Source organism: Oryctolagus cuniculus, chromosome 4 (assembly GCF_051225735.1).
Source record: "Oryctolagus cuniculus isolate XC-2025 breed Fujian yellow rabbit chromosome 4, ASM5122573v1, whole genome shotgun sequence".
In the NCBI taxonomy this organism is placed as follows: domain Eukaryota; kingdom Metazoa; phylum Chordata; class Mammalia; order Lagomorpha; family Leporidae; genus Oryctolagus; species Oryctolagus cuniculus.
This window is the reverse complement of record NC_142870.1, coordinates 115,574,357-115,590,040: the sequence shown is the minus strand read 5'-3', so window position 1 is coordinate 115,590,040 and position 15,684 is coordinate 115,574,357.

Here is a 15,684-nt window from a genome sequence, read left to right as displayed (position 1 = left end):
TCCTTGGGCCCTGCACCTGCAAGGGAGACCAGGAGAAGCACCTGGCTCCTGCCTTTGGATCAGCGCTGTGCGCCGGCCAGCACACTGGCCACAGCGGCCATTGGAGGGTGAATCAACAGTTAAGGAAGACCTTTCTCTCTTTCTCTCTCACTGTCCACTCTGCTTGTGAAAAACAACAACAACAACAAAAAAGATGAAGTAAAAGCATAGTTAAATGTTTTAAAAATTAACTCTATTATGTACTAAGATTTTTGATTATAACTTTTCAATGTTAACTTACCATTAAACATTTTTCTCTCAACAATAATATATACTTTTGGTATATGTCAATAGCTTATAATTATTCATGATGAGGAAAGGTATACTTCTTTATTACGACCTTGACACAGGGAAGTTTATATCAATTGAATTCTAGTCTCAAGCAAGAGATTTCCCACACAAAATCTTTCTTACCAAATAGGCTCAGTGAATACCTTCCTCCCATTCTCCAAACTGTGCCAAGATCTGGTTTTCGGTCCTTGAAGAACTCTCATCATTGCTGTGCAGTGAATGCTTCTTCTGATGCATGTAACAGTATTCTAACAGAAATACTGGCAAACGTGGCTGTCAGCTTTGACTATAGATATGGTTGGCGGCCTAAGCTTCAAATGTATTCCAAAAGAATAAGCTGCTGGTTACACTGGATTTTTTGGTATATACAAAGTGAAAGGCTTAAAAAAGAAGTAGGTAATGAGCAGATCTGAACATCTCATTTAGCAATGTAAACAATCATTTATATATTTATATGATGGTTAATGAGCTATTTGATATTTAGTCTAGATAAGATTATTGAAGACATTGTAATAGCCTCAAGTAGAATGTGGATATTTAATTGGAATCTTTCAAAACCTAATTTAGCACTTTGAGTGTAATTTTCCTATCAAAGTTAAATATGAATATTCTGAGATATTTTAAAATTACAGCAGACAGTATCATACTCACTTATATCTCACAGAAACTCATTTTAATAATGCAAATAACAGCATACAAAGTGATTAATTAGTAGATAATACATTACTGACTGACCAAAATTTGATAAAGACTTGTCAGAATTCTTACTCTAATCCCATAGATCATTCCTTTCACAAGAGTTAATCATCTAGATTATTGGGCAGATATTACAATTGCTGTTTAGTAGGCACAACATAGTGATTTTTCCCAAAGCATAATTAGACGAGATATAGTAGACCAGATATAATTCAAAGGTGGAGCTGGATGTGAAAGAGTGACTGGGTAAAGAGTTGAGGATCACATATTTACTAGAGGTAGCTCCTTGCTCCTGGCTTCAGATCGGCCCAGCTCCAGCTGTTCTGACCATTTGGGGAATGAACCAGTGTGTGGAAGATCTCTTTCTCTCTCTCTCTTTCAATCTTTGTGTGTGTGTGTGTGTGTGTGTGTGTGTCCTCTCTTTCTCTTTAACTCTGCCTTTCAAATAACTAACTAAGTATAAGAAATGAAAAATAAAATTAGCTTAACATTTAGTTATATTTTATCTGCATGAGCATGGAATTAAACTACCAATGTTACAATCAGCTTTCCAGAGAGTAGATTTCCTCAGAATTATGTTACAAGTACCAATGGCAGGGTGATAGAATGACAGACAGCTAATAAAAACTCCATATAGTTATTCCCTTGAAGTCTAAAACCTGAATTTCTGGTGAACTATGACACTTTAATAACTAATATTGAGAGAAGTGAAGCAGTTAATATGGAAATCCTTTCAAAAGAAATGTATACTTACTTGATAGCGTTATTTTTGGAGGAAGATTAGATTTTAATTATACAACATTATTTAAAGAAACTTAAATTGGTTCCTTTCAGGTAATACTGGGTGAGGTTGTCACCAACCTCAAGCTCATTGTTCTAAGGTTCCTGCTGCGGTTAAAGCAGAAGTTATCTTTACATTGAGCCTCAGAGAGGTTTAATCTGCAGTGGGGTTTATTGGATCAGGATGTGTCTAGGTCTGTCTTACAGTCCAAGGCCTTGTCCTTTCTGTTATACATTACAAACTTACTATGGATAAGACTACGTAAAAAAGTTGACCTTTTTCACTATTTTTTGTTTTATTTTATGCTGTAAATTATTTTTATTTTTTGCATTTTCACTTGAAAATATTTTAAATAATAAGGAAATATATATGGAGTTCCATAAGCACATTAGGTTAAACAATTTTTCACATTTTGCTTTATTCACTTTACCTATACATATTATATATATGTATATACATGTAAACAATTTTTTAAAAAACTGGAGTGTATATGTTAGCAGTAGGTAATGAAGGAGTCATAGCAAAGAACAAAAAATGAGAAAATACGAGTACATTATTATGCCAAGGGTATAATTCAGTGTATACATTTATAAATATCTATAGCATATAGATATCTTCACACATTCATTCTACTATTTATAAATAAGAGCTTCCACAAATGAGAGAAAACATGTAATATTTGTTTTTCTCTGACTGGCTTAATTCACTTAGCATAAAACTCTCCTGTGCCAGTCTTTTGTTGAAAATGTCAGGATTTCATTTTTTATAATTGTCTAATATTCTATTCTTTATATATACGACTTTTTCTTTATCCATTTATCCAGTAATGTGTGTCCATGTTGATTGAATCTATTTGCTATTGTGAGCACTACAGCAATATGCTTGGGGGTGCAAATGTATATCATATTCTCATTTGCTCTGTATATATTCCCACAAGTGGAACAGCAGGTCACGTTCTAGGTCTAGTCTTAGTTTTTGGAGGAATCTCCATATTGTTTTTCATAATGGCTTTACTTAACAATTTGCACTCTAACAACAGTATATTGGGGTTCACTTTTCTCTACATCCTCACCAACATTCGTGAGTTTTTGATTTTTTGATAATAGGCACTGTAACTGGATAAGAAGTCCACTGCTGGCAGGTGATATACTGATATTTTATTCCACATGTTTGCTGGCATTTGTATTTATTCTTTTGAAAAATGTTTATTTAAATCCTTTAACCATTTTTTAACAAAATTATTTGCTGCGCTTTATTGAATTTCTTGGGTTCTTCACATATTCTGGATACAAACCCTTGATCAGATTCATAGTTTCCAAATATTTTCTCCCTTTGTATTAGTTGTCTCTTCACTCTGTTGATAGTTTACTTTGCTGTGCAGAACATTCTGTTTGGTACAATCCTTTTTTTTTTTTTTTTTTTTTTTTGGCAGGCAGAGTGGACAGTGAGAGAGAGAGAGACAGAGAGAAACGTCTTCCTTTTTGCCGTTGGTTCACCCTCCAATGGCCGCCATGGCTGGTACGCTGCAGCCGGCGCACTGCGCTGATCCAAAGGCAGGAGCCAGGTGCTTATCCTGGTCTCCCATGGGGTGCAGGGCCCAAGCACTTGGGCCATCCTCCACTGCACTCCCTGGCCACAGCAGAGAGCTGGCCTGGAAGAGGGGCAACCGGGACAGAATCCGGCGCCCCGACCAGTACTAGAACCCGGTGTGCTGGCGCCTCAAGGTGGAGGATTAGCCTAGGGAGCCGCGGCGCCAGCCCTCTATCTATGTTTTGGGATTTTATCCAAAGAATCATGGCCTATGTTAAAGTCTTGGATAGTTTCTCTGTTTTTCTCTAGCAGTGTCATAGTTTCAGGTATTACATTTAGATTTATAATCTGTTCTGGGTTGACTTTTGTAAAGAATGTACGGTAAGAGAGTTATTTCAAATTCTGCACGTGGAGATTTAATTTTTCAACAATATTGTTTAGTAACTTTTCCAAAGATATGTCAGCTGTAGATACATGGATTTATTTATGGTGTTTTCTGTTTTGTTTCATTGGTCTATATGTCTGTTTTATGCCAGTGCTGTGCTATTTTGATTATAATACCCTTATAGTATGTCTTGGAATCTGGTATTATGGTATCTCCAGTTTTATTTTTATTGTTTTTATTTTTATTGTTCAAGATTGCTTTTGGTGTTGAGGGTCTTTTGTGTTTCCAAATGAATTTTAGCATTTATTTTCTGATTCAGTGAAGAGTGTCATTGGTATTTTGATGGGAATTAAATTGAATTTGTAAATCTGTTAATGTGGTACAATCATATTGACAATGTTACCTATCCCAATCCATGAAAGTTGGTGGTCTTTCTATTTATTTGTGTCTGTTTTGATTTCTTTCATTAGTGTTTTCAATTAGTGTTTTGCAATTTTCATTGCACAGGTTTTTTTTTTTTTTTTTTACATTCTTTGTTAAACTCATTCCAAAATATTTATTTTTTGTAGCTATTGTGAATGAGATTGCTCTTTTAAATTCTTTCTTGGCAAGATTATTATTGGTTATAAAAAATGCTACTGATTTCTATGGGTAAATTTTATATAATGCAACTTTTCTAAATCAACTAATTCTAATCATCTCTCATTGGTGTCTTTGGTTCCCTTTATATATAATCATGTCACGGGCAAACAGTTATAATTTGACTTTCTCCTTTATTGTTTTTATGCCTTTTTCCTCTTGCCCAATAGCTTTAGCTAAAACTTCCAGAATTATATTGAGTACGAGTAACAAGAGTAGACAACCTTGTTTGATTCCTGATCTTAGTGGAAATGCTTCCTGGTTTTCCCCATGCAATGTGATGTTTGCTTTGGGCTTGTCATAGATTGCCTTTGCTATGATGAGGTGTATTCTTCCCAGACATGATTTGTCTAGTGTTTATATTCTGTGTGCATGCTGCATTTTATCAGTTTCTTTCTTTGAATCTATTTAGATGACTATGGTTTTTATCTTTTCTTCTGTTTGTCTCATGTATTATATAGGTTGATTTGCATGTATTGATCCATCTTTGCATCCCTGGAATGAATCACAATTGGTCAGGGTGGATTTTTGGTTTTTGAATTTGATATGCTAATAGCATATTTTCATCAGGCATATTGGTCTATAGCTCTCCTTTTTTGTTGTTCCAGACATGTCTCATTTGGGGTTCAAGTTAGTGCTACACTAACAGAATAATTTGGAATGGTTCTTACCCTTTAAGTTGTTTTGAATAGTCTGAGAAAAATTCATATTAGTTTCTTAAACTTTGATAGAATTCAATGGTGAAGTCATGAGGTCCTGGGTATTTATTCATTTGACTGGGATAGTCCATATTACTTAAATTCTCATTGGTTATTGATCTGTTCAGTTTTTTCTTTCTTCATGATTCAATTTTAGTACATTAGATGCTTCTAGAAATTTAACTGTTAGCCGGCGCCGTGGCTCAATAGGCTAATCCTCCACCTTGCGGCGCCGGCACACCGGGTTCTAGTCCCGGTTGGGGCGCCGGATTCTGTCCCAGTTGCCCCTCTTCCAGGCCAGCTCTCTGCTATGGCCAGGGAGTGCAGTGGAGGATGGCCCAGGTGCTTGGGCCCTGCACCCCATGGGAGACCAGGAAAAAGCACCTGGCTCCTGGCTCCTGCCAGGATCAGCGCGGTGCGCCGGCTGCAGCGGCGGCCATTGGAGGGTGAACCAACGGCAAAAGGAAGACCTTTCTCTCTCTGTCTCTCTCTCTCACTGTCCACTCTGCCTGTCAAAAAAAAAAAAATAAAAAAAATAAAAAAATAAAAAAAAAAGAAATTTAACTGTCTTCCAGATTTTCCAATTTGCTGAAGTGATTATAATAGTTCCTAATGATTTTTTGTATTTCTGTGACAATAGTTGTAATATCTTCTTTTCCATCCCTAATCTTATTGACTTGAGTATTCTCATTTTTTTCTTGGATACTCAAGGACTTATCAATTTTGTTGGTCTTTTCAAGGTAGCTCTCATTTCATTGAACTTTTGTATTACTTTCTTTTAAAAAAAAAAAAACTTTTATTTAGTAAATATAATTTCCAAAGTACAGTTTATGGATTACAATGGCTTCCCCCCCAATAACTTCCCTCCCACCCACACCCCCCCATCTCCCACTCCCTCTCCCATTCCATTCACATCAAGATTCATTTTCAATTATCTTTATATACAGAAGATCAATTTAGTATATATTAAGTAAAGATTTCATCAGTTTGCACCCACACAGAAACACAAAGTGTAAAACACTGTTTGAGTACTAGTTATAGCATTAATTCACAATGGACAACACATTAAGGACAGAGATCCTACATGAGGAGTAAGTACACAGTGACTCCTGTTGTTGATTTAACAATTTGACACTCTTGTTTATGGTGTCAGAAATCTCCCTAGGCTCTAGTCATGAGTTTCCAAGGCTATGGAAGCCTCTTGAGTTCGCTGACTTCGATCTTATTTCGACAAGGTCATAGTCAAAGTGGAAGTTCTCTCCTCCCTTCAGAGAAAGGTACCTCCTTCTTTGACGGCTCATACTTTCTACTGGGATCTCACTTGCAGAGATCTTTCATTTAGGTTCTCTAGGTTTTCTCTCTCTCGCTCTCGCTCTCGGTTTTTTTTTTTTTTTTTTTTTTTTTTTTTTTCCAGAGTGTCTTGGCTTTCCATGCCATGGGCTGTTCAGCCAGATCCGAATGCCTTAAGGGATGATTCTGAGGCCAGAGTGATCTTTTGTATTACTTTCTAAGTTTTCATTTAACTTACTTCTTCTTTAGTTTTTATTATTTATTTACTTGTACTAATTTTGGACTTGATTTGTTCTTATTTTTCTAGGTTGCTGAGATGTATTGCTAGGTTTTTATTTGTTATCTTTCCATTTTTCTCAAATAGGTACTTACTGGTATAAAGTTTCCTCCTACCACTACTTTTGTTATATCCAAAAGTGTCACTATGTCATGTTTCCATTTTCAATAGTTTCAATGATTTTTTAAATCATTTGATTTATTCAATGAAATATTATTAATTCAAAAGCATGTTTTTCTGACTATGTATTCACATAATTTGTATAATTTCTTTTGTTGCTATTTTCTAGCTTTATTCAAGCTTGGACAGAGAAGATACATATATGATTTCATTTGTTGAGACAATTTTGGTTTAGTGTGTGGATTATACTAGAGAATCTCCCTTGTGCTGCTGAAAAGAATGTTCATTCTTCACTTGTGGGATGGAATGTTCTTTGAATGTTGTTATTTCATTTGGTCTATAGTATAGATGAAACACTGTTTCTTTCTTGAATTTTTATCTGATTGTTCTACACATTGATGTAAAAAGAAGTATTGAAGTCGTTTGATATTGTTATATTGGAAACTATGTCTTCCCTTAGATCTGATAACATTTTTTAAACTGGGTACTTTGGCCTTAGGTGCATATTTATTTAAAATGTACATGTATTATTATTTAATTAATCCCTAGGTTATTATATAGTAACCTCTTCCTCTTTTAACAGTTTTTGTCTTATAGACTATTTTATCAAATTGGGACTTATTAATCCACTGTATTCTGAAAGTAACTTTCTTACTTGTGTAATATATCAATGACCAATTGAACTGGGCTTTACAATTCTTAAAAAAATTCTATTTTGTCTGATTTATATATAGCTATTCTTGCTTGATTTTGATTTCCTCTTACATGAGATATCTTTTCTCATTCTTTCATTTTTAGTCTATTTGTGCATGTGTCTTTATGGCTGAAGTAAATGTTCTGTAGGCATTTGATTCTTAGGTCTTATTTTGCTATCCATTCAAGGAGGATGTTTTCAGGTGTTGGTTGCAGACACTGATGGTGTGGTGACTGGAACTGGCATACAACTTCCCAGCCATTACCAAGGTCAGGAATTGGAATTGCAAAATCAGTACTAACTCCAGGAATGGCACCCCATGAACCCCATGGTCCCATGAACTTCCAGCCAGTGCTCAACTACAGATATGTGTCAAGGAGACAGGTTCTCCAGATGCTGTCTCAGAATGAAATTGGTCCTAAGATAGCAGAACAAATGCTTACAGGACACTCTATATGGACCACATGTTGAGCTAGCTGGGACCCAGGAACCCCCAAGCTGGAATCATGATCAGAAGGGCACTAGCCTTGGAAGGTGCAGAAATCTGATAACATCTGTAGAAGAAACTGTAACCCTGAGACATTGCTTTTCCTGGGCCATGTGGAGGAACCCCCAACAAGACAACCTAACAAGAGAGTATTGGATTGGATTGGGTGAGAATTGAAAGCCTAGGCCCTGAGAAGCTAGCTATCACTGTTCTTACCTGGGTGTAGCATGGAAAGCCCATACTAGAGCCTCAATTGAGGCAGTAGTATACTTGACTGGGTGGAGCCTACAAAGCCTGCATTGCCCTTGCAGCTGTTTATAGGAGGGACCAGAAGCCAGAATGCTACCCAGGATGAGCTACTGTCAGTTGTTCAGGCTGGAGCCTTGAGTAATGTGTATCATAATCTGTATGCCTTTCCCTATGCTGATGATGGAAGCAGATTGGGTTCATTGTCCAGGGTGTGTCTGTCCTGTCTAACGAGCACACTGCCCAAACAAGAATACACGTGCTCAGACTGTACTACAGCAACAATTCCTATTACACCAGGAACTCTGAGCCTTGGTGGGCAAACTGGGCAGGGTCACAGGAACTGATTGAGTCCTCATGTGTATTGGTTCAAGCAGCAACAAATGCTTGAGGGAAGAGAGATCCTGGGGAAAAGGATAATTCTAATTCTAAGGAGACAGTCAGCCCTTGGCGGGTAGATATCGCAGCTTTCATCTTCCCACTGTCCCTAAAGCACTGTAGTGGATGGGATGTTAGGGTTACTCTTGGTCTGTTGGGCACAGTTGGACATGGAAATCTTTTATCTTACTAGGAATATCTTACTAGGAATTTTATCTTACTAGGAATATCTTACTAGGAAGGAGATCTGCAAGGACTCCTGTCTCCTAGTGCAATAAGGGTTTCTACAGTGAGTCTTTTCTTGTGCTATTGCACTAGTGCTACAGCCTGCGTGCTGCTGGTTTCAGGGAAGGGACAACATGAGTTTCTTTTCTGAAGCAAAGTGGCCATGAGCTTTCCTATGAGCTCTCCTTACTGAGCTCCTGGTTTGTGCTGTCTGGATTCCTTTCTGTGGATGGTTGCCCACACAAGGCATTCATGCTGAAAGGGTCCGCTGAAGCTTTCCTTTCCCCCCACAGCACAGAATCTCCCTTGCCACAGAGCTAAGGATTCAGTTGCCCATTGTCTTTATTCGTTCCTCTGTGCTGATATGCCTGGTTTTGGTGTCCTACTGTGCTCCTACTGTTCCCTAACTGAGTTCAGGAGCTGTTATTGAACTCTCACCTCACAAAGTAGCTGCTTTGGATCCTCACCATGAAGGAGGAGATAAACACTGGGTTTCTTGATTTAGTTGTCATTCTTTCTCTGCAGATATAACCCCAAGACTTTGCACTTCCAGAACCATGAGCCAAGATAAAATCTGTTATTGATAAACGTGAGCTACTGCAAGTGTTTTGCTATAGTAATAGAAAGTGAGTAATACAGAAAATTGGCAAGAAGGACGGAATCACTACTATATCTAAAAATGTGGTAGCAGTTCAGGAATTGGTTAAGTGGAAAATGTCATAAGAGTCTAGAGGAGCAGTTTTTACAAAAGCTTACAATTCTGTAAGTGTGTCATTACAGGCAATTCTGGTAAAGGCTCAAAAGACAAGGAAACTAAAATACAGTTGGACAATCTGATGATCAGGACCAGAATGCTGACAGAAAAGAACATGCTGAAGTGGTCTGACAAAATTTAGAGTATTCTATTGGATGTTGGTGTGAAGACCACCCTGTCATATCACTGCAAAAATTTGGTTTATTTGGGTACCTGGCCTGGAGTTTTGAGAAAAGACACATTTAACTATGATATCTGGGGGAGAAATTTTCATACAGCAAAGCATCAGTGCTATTGCCTATATAATTTTAACTGTATACAGTGGAATTTGGAAGCAATGGCATGACTCAAAGGCTTAATGCAATTGAAAACACTCCTTCCATCACAGTGCCTGAGATTTTCCTAGGCAGAATTGTTTCATGGTACCCTGGGTTTCTCTGAACTAGAGGATCACTTTAAATATTCTGGTTTTCCACTAAAGTTCTCTTTGGTTACTGAGGCAACAATTAAAGTAGGCCCAGCTTTATGCTGATTTTTCAGGTATGCAAAATTCCATAGTTATAGGGTCATGGAAGCTTTCAGTAAGATTTCAAAGGAAAGCTGGAAGGCCAAGCAGAATTGGGCCATTTGTGTGCAGCTCCTATAGAGAGTATTTAGTTAGGTGAAACTCAGTGGAGCTGTGGTAGTGAAGTTACAGTTGAGATCCCAGAAAGCAAAGGTACAAGCTATATGCAACACTTGGCTAGGAAAGCTACTAACATCAGCATATAGATTCACAGAGAAAAGTCTTAGAGGCAGGGACACCCAAAGTCTTGGGGTTTCATCTATTACTACAGACTGCTCAGGATGCTGAACTTGAAACTAAACTTCAATGTTTGCTTTGCTGAATTTATTTTGATCTTGCATTTGGGCCAAATAGTCACTTCTACTTTTACTTGACTCTTTCTCACTTGAGGAATAAGAATGTATATTGTGTGCTTACTCTGACAATATTTCTTAAAATTAGATGATTTGTTCCTACACTATAGTCGCACAACAGTAATTTGCTTTGAATTCCAAATCAGACTTTAGAATTTTGAATTAGTGCTAGAATGGGTTGATATTTTGATACCATTTGAATAAAATGATTCTGTTCTATCGGTGAGAAGGATATTAGATTCAGAGGCACAAGTTTTGAATATTACAGTTTGCTTGTATTTAGTCCCTCTGAATTTATATAGGAATTTAATTTCAAAAGTAGTATGTTAGGTGGCATTAAGAGAATAGAAATTTGATCTGATTACAGCATTTAAGGTAGGGCTTCCATGATTGAATCTTGGTGGCTTCATAACCAGAGACAGAGAAAGAGCAAGACAGAGAGATATAGAGAGAGACTTGCACTCCTTGTCTGTTGCCATGTAATGTTCTGTACCACTTCATGAGTCTATCAAATGAGATATCGCATCTTCAGAACTAGAACCAAATGAATCTCTTTCCATTCTAAAGTTTGGCTGCCTTGGGTATTTTGTTATGGTTGGTACATGTAGGATAATATGAATGCATGTTATATTGGTTATTGCAGCTTTTAATATGTTCTGAAGTCATGAAATGTGATGCTTCTGGACTTGTTCTTCTTTCTTCACTGAGCATCCCAGCTAAAGGTTCTGGTAGACTCTTGCACTTTTTCTATGGATACATCTTCTCTGGACTTGCATGCAATTTCTCAACTAGAGGGTTTGCCAGTTTCTTTCATAGCTTTTAATCACTTGCTTCTTCTGATGTCTGACTAAAAACTGAAGATTCTTTGGAGTTGCACATACCATACAGGTATCTTAGTAACCCTGGGACTTGTAAAGTTTCTTGGGCTCAGTCTGAACTCTGACTAAAGTGATACAGAAACCGTTCCTTAATGCAGCTTCCTACAAAGCCAGAATATTGCATGAACACTCCATTCTTCTCTTTACTGAGGTAATGATCAGCAAGTTGTATCTGTCTCTATGCACTGTAGTTCTATGTAGTATGATCTTCTGTGTTCATAGTACCATGTACTATAATTCTTCTGGAGCAGCAACAAGCTGCAAAACTCTTTCATTCTTAGGTCCTTTAAGCATCTGGAGTATGACAGCTACCATTGCACTCAGAAGTAGTCCTTAAGGTAATCCTGCACAAAGTTAGAATATTGCACTCGTGTTCTAACTCTTTTCCTCCTCTCACTCAACACTGAGAGGTTTGAACTTCCTTTTCTCTCATCTTACTCTTATCAACTTTCTGCTTTTAATTTTAGAGCAAAAGACTTCTTTTTTAGTGAAGTTGACAATGGAAAGTGGGAATAATGCTGTTGAAAAAAGTTAGGAATTTATAAATTGCTAAAAGTTTATTTGAAACATTTCACATTTGAGTGAGTATGAAACATCAAAAATAATTTCTAAGTTTTTTTTTTATAAATTCTAACTCAATTATTAGGTTTCAATCGTTTTACCTTCTGTAATTGTATATTTTATGTTTCCATATAAATATCTTCAATTAGTCATTTCACAAGCATTTTTGGGGGGATAATCTAACATATTTTTCCTTTGAATTGTCTCTATACTTTATAAAATTTTGTTCAAAATATTTTTCATTAGTTAATGACTGCCTTTTTTTTTTTCCACAGGCAAATTTAGACAGTGAGAGAGAGAGACAGAGAGAAAGGTCTTCCTTTGCCATTGGTTCACCCTCCAATGGCCGCCGCGGCCAGCACGCTGCGGCCGGCGCACCGCGCTGATCTGAAGGCAGGAGCCAGGTGCTTCTCCTGGTCTCCCATGGGGTGCAGGGCCCAAGCACTTGGGCCATCCTCCACTGCACTCCCGGGCCACAGCAGAGAGCTGGCCTGGAAGGGGGGCAACCGGGACAGAATCCGGCGCCCCGACCGAGACTAGAATCCGGGGTGCCAGCGCCGCAAGGCGGAGGATTAGCCTATTGAGCCACAGCGCCGGCCAATGACTGCCCTTTCTAAGACAATGTATGCATTTAAATGAACTTGATCACAATATTGAGGTAAAATGTTTCTTTCCATATGACATGCTTTTTAAAAATTATTTGAGGTTAATTAACTTAAATATCTTTTATCTTGCTATTGTTTTAAAGAAATTTAATAATGGCATTACTAAATTCTCAATTTATCCAAATAATTAAAATATTTTCTATTTAATTTTTGGTCAATTATGTTTATATATAAAATTTATTATCACTCTCTTGACATATTGTTTTAATATTATAAGTCACACTAAATCACAGAAGTAGTCACATAGTTTCTGAGGCACACAGTGAACTATTCTCCTACTTAAATCCATTTATTAAGCCATTCAATTCATTCAGCATGATTCTTCAAGACCAATTTTTGAAGACTGTAGTGACTTACATTCTTTAATATAAATATAGAAAAAGAGCTAGAAACTTTCAATTTCTAAGAGTTAGTAATACTATAGAAATTATAAAATAGTTTTACAATATATGTAATGAGTTAAAGTTGTTAGAAAGTAGAATCTGACCACCAACTTTAATGCTTGAAAGCAAGATACCCCAGGTGCATTAAGTAGTTCTAGTGTGTGCCATTTACAATTTTAATATTATGATTCTGAAAGCACATCACTGAAATCTCTAAGAGAATAATGTGATCTTCTGAAAAATCTGTCAACTATTTTAAACTATGAAACTCTTAAAAATATTCATTCCTTTCAGGATGTTAATGAAGTATAAATCTTTGTTAAAAGTTCAAATAAAAGATGTAATGGCAATATGCTGAACTATCTACCTTTCACTCCCCATAAGTGATAATGTAGGACTTTCCATGTGAATAACTAACAAACATGATTATTTAATTATTATAAATTTTCTCCATGAATTATGCACATTTGTAAATATTTATTTTAACTATAATGGATATGTTCATAATTCTTCTTAGCCTAGTTAATATTTTGGACATCTTTTCTTTAAGATTCATTCATTTATTTTAAAGGCAGAGTGCCAGAGAGGGCAAGACACAGAGATAGATATTCCATGCACTGGTTCATTCTCCAAATAGATGCAATTGTTGGAGCAGGACCAGGTTCAAGCCAGAACCTAAGAACTCCATCAGGGACTTCCATATGATGGGCAGGGGCCAAAGCCCTAGAGCTACTATCTGTTACCTTTCAAGGAGCATTAGAGGGAGCTGGATCAGAAGCGGAACAGCCATGATTTGAAACAGGTGCTCTGGCATGAGATGCCAGTATCACAAGCAATATCTTAACTTACTGTGCCATAACACTGGACCCCAAGTAATATGAAAATGTTGACTACAAATAGTTGTTCATATAGTTATTAAGACTGTCTTGATTCTCAAAGGCAATTAAGAAATATTCATGACATATAAGGTCAATTAAAAATGAGTCTTAATGGAAAATGGAGTGGGAGAGGGAGTGGGAGGTGGGATGGGAGTGCGGGTGGGAGGGCGGAAATGGGAGGATGAAACAGTATATCCCTAAAAGTTGTACTATGGGCTGGTGCAGCAGCTCACTAGGCTAATCCTCCGCCTGCGGCGCTGGCACCCTGGGTTCTAGTACCGGTCTGAGCGCTCGATTCTGTCCCGGTTGCCCCTCTTCCAGGCCAGCTCTCTGCTGTGGCCCAGGAAGGCAGTGGAGGATGGCCCAAGTGCTTGGGCCCTGCACCCACATGGGAGACCAGGAGGAAGCACCTGGTTCCTGGCTTCGGATTCGCGCAGCACACTGGCTGTAGAGGCCATTTGGATGGTGAAGCAATGGAAAAAAGGAAGACTTTTCTCTCTGTCTGTCTGTCTCTCTCTCTCTCTCTCACACACTGTCTAAATTTGCCTGTCAAAAAAAAAAAAAGAAAGAAAAAAAAATAGTTGTACTATGAAAATTATTCATTAAATAAAAACCTTTAGAAAAGAAATATTCATATTTTCTCAATGTTATTACAGAATGTATTTCAGGAACATCTTTTTGAGAAAAATATAGAAATAATATTAGAAATGCATAAACACAATAGAATTATTCTTTTTCAGCACTTCTACTGTTCAAAAATTCATTTAGGAACTAAATAATAAAATGAAATTTATATATGCACAAAAGCATATCTATATCTGTCTAGCTATTAGGATGTTTAAAATCAATGTTACTAACCTCATGTTCCATGGTGATGTTCATAGGATGTACCTGATATTCAGCCAGTACACACTAGTTTGATCACAGAAATTATTGTGTTGGGGCTGGCGCTGTGGCAGAGCAGGTTGAAGTCATGGCCTGGGGTGCCGGTATCCCATAGTTCTAGTCCCAGTTGCTCCTCATCCGATCCGGTTTTCTGCTGTGCCCTGGGAGAGTGGTGAAGGATTTCCCAGGTCCTTGGGCCACTGTACTCGTGTGGGAGACCCAGAGGCAGTCCTGGCTTCTGGCTTCAGATCAGCGTGGCTCCGGAAGTTGAGACCATCTGGGGAGTGAGCCAGAGGATGGAGGACCTCTCTTTCTGTCTCTACCTCTCTCTGTAACTACGTCTTTCAAATAAATAAAATAAATCTTTAAAGAAAGAAAGAAAGAAATTACTGTGTTATTGAATGATTTCCAAGTGGTTGTATAGATAGCTCAAGTAATCCCAATATCTGATGCTGCCTTTGGCCTTTTCTCCAAGATCCTCAATCTTTTTTGAGATGGGGAACTTCAAACCCATGTTTCAGTGGTGTTGCTGGGCTCATGCTCGTTTTCCAGTGTCCATGCCATCTTGGTTACTAAATATAGAATGTAGGGGAATGCATTTCACATGGGAGAGCTCCTTATTTCTTTTTTTCCAGGTCCTTTCAATATTATTTTAGATAGCTATCTAATAAGCTCCATTCTTGTAGTATACTATCTTTACATTTCTTTTTATTATTTGACAGAGTTAGACAGTGAGAGAGAGAGAGAGACAGAGAGAAAGGTCTTCCTTCCATTGGTTCACCCCTCAGATGGCCTCTACGGCTGGAACTACGCCAACCTGAAGCCAGGAGCCAGGTGCTTCCTCCTGGTCTCCCATGCGGGTGCAGGGCCCAAGCACTTGGGCCATCCTCCACTGCCTTCCTGGGACACAGCAGAGAGCTGGACTAGAAGAGGAACAACTGGGACTAGAACCCAGTACCCACAGGGGATGCCGGCGCCGCAGGTGG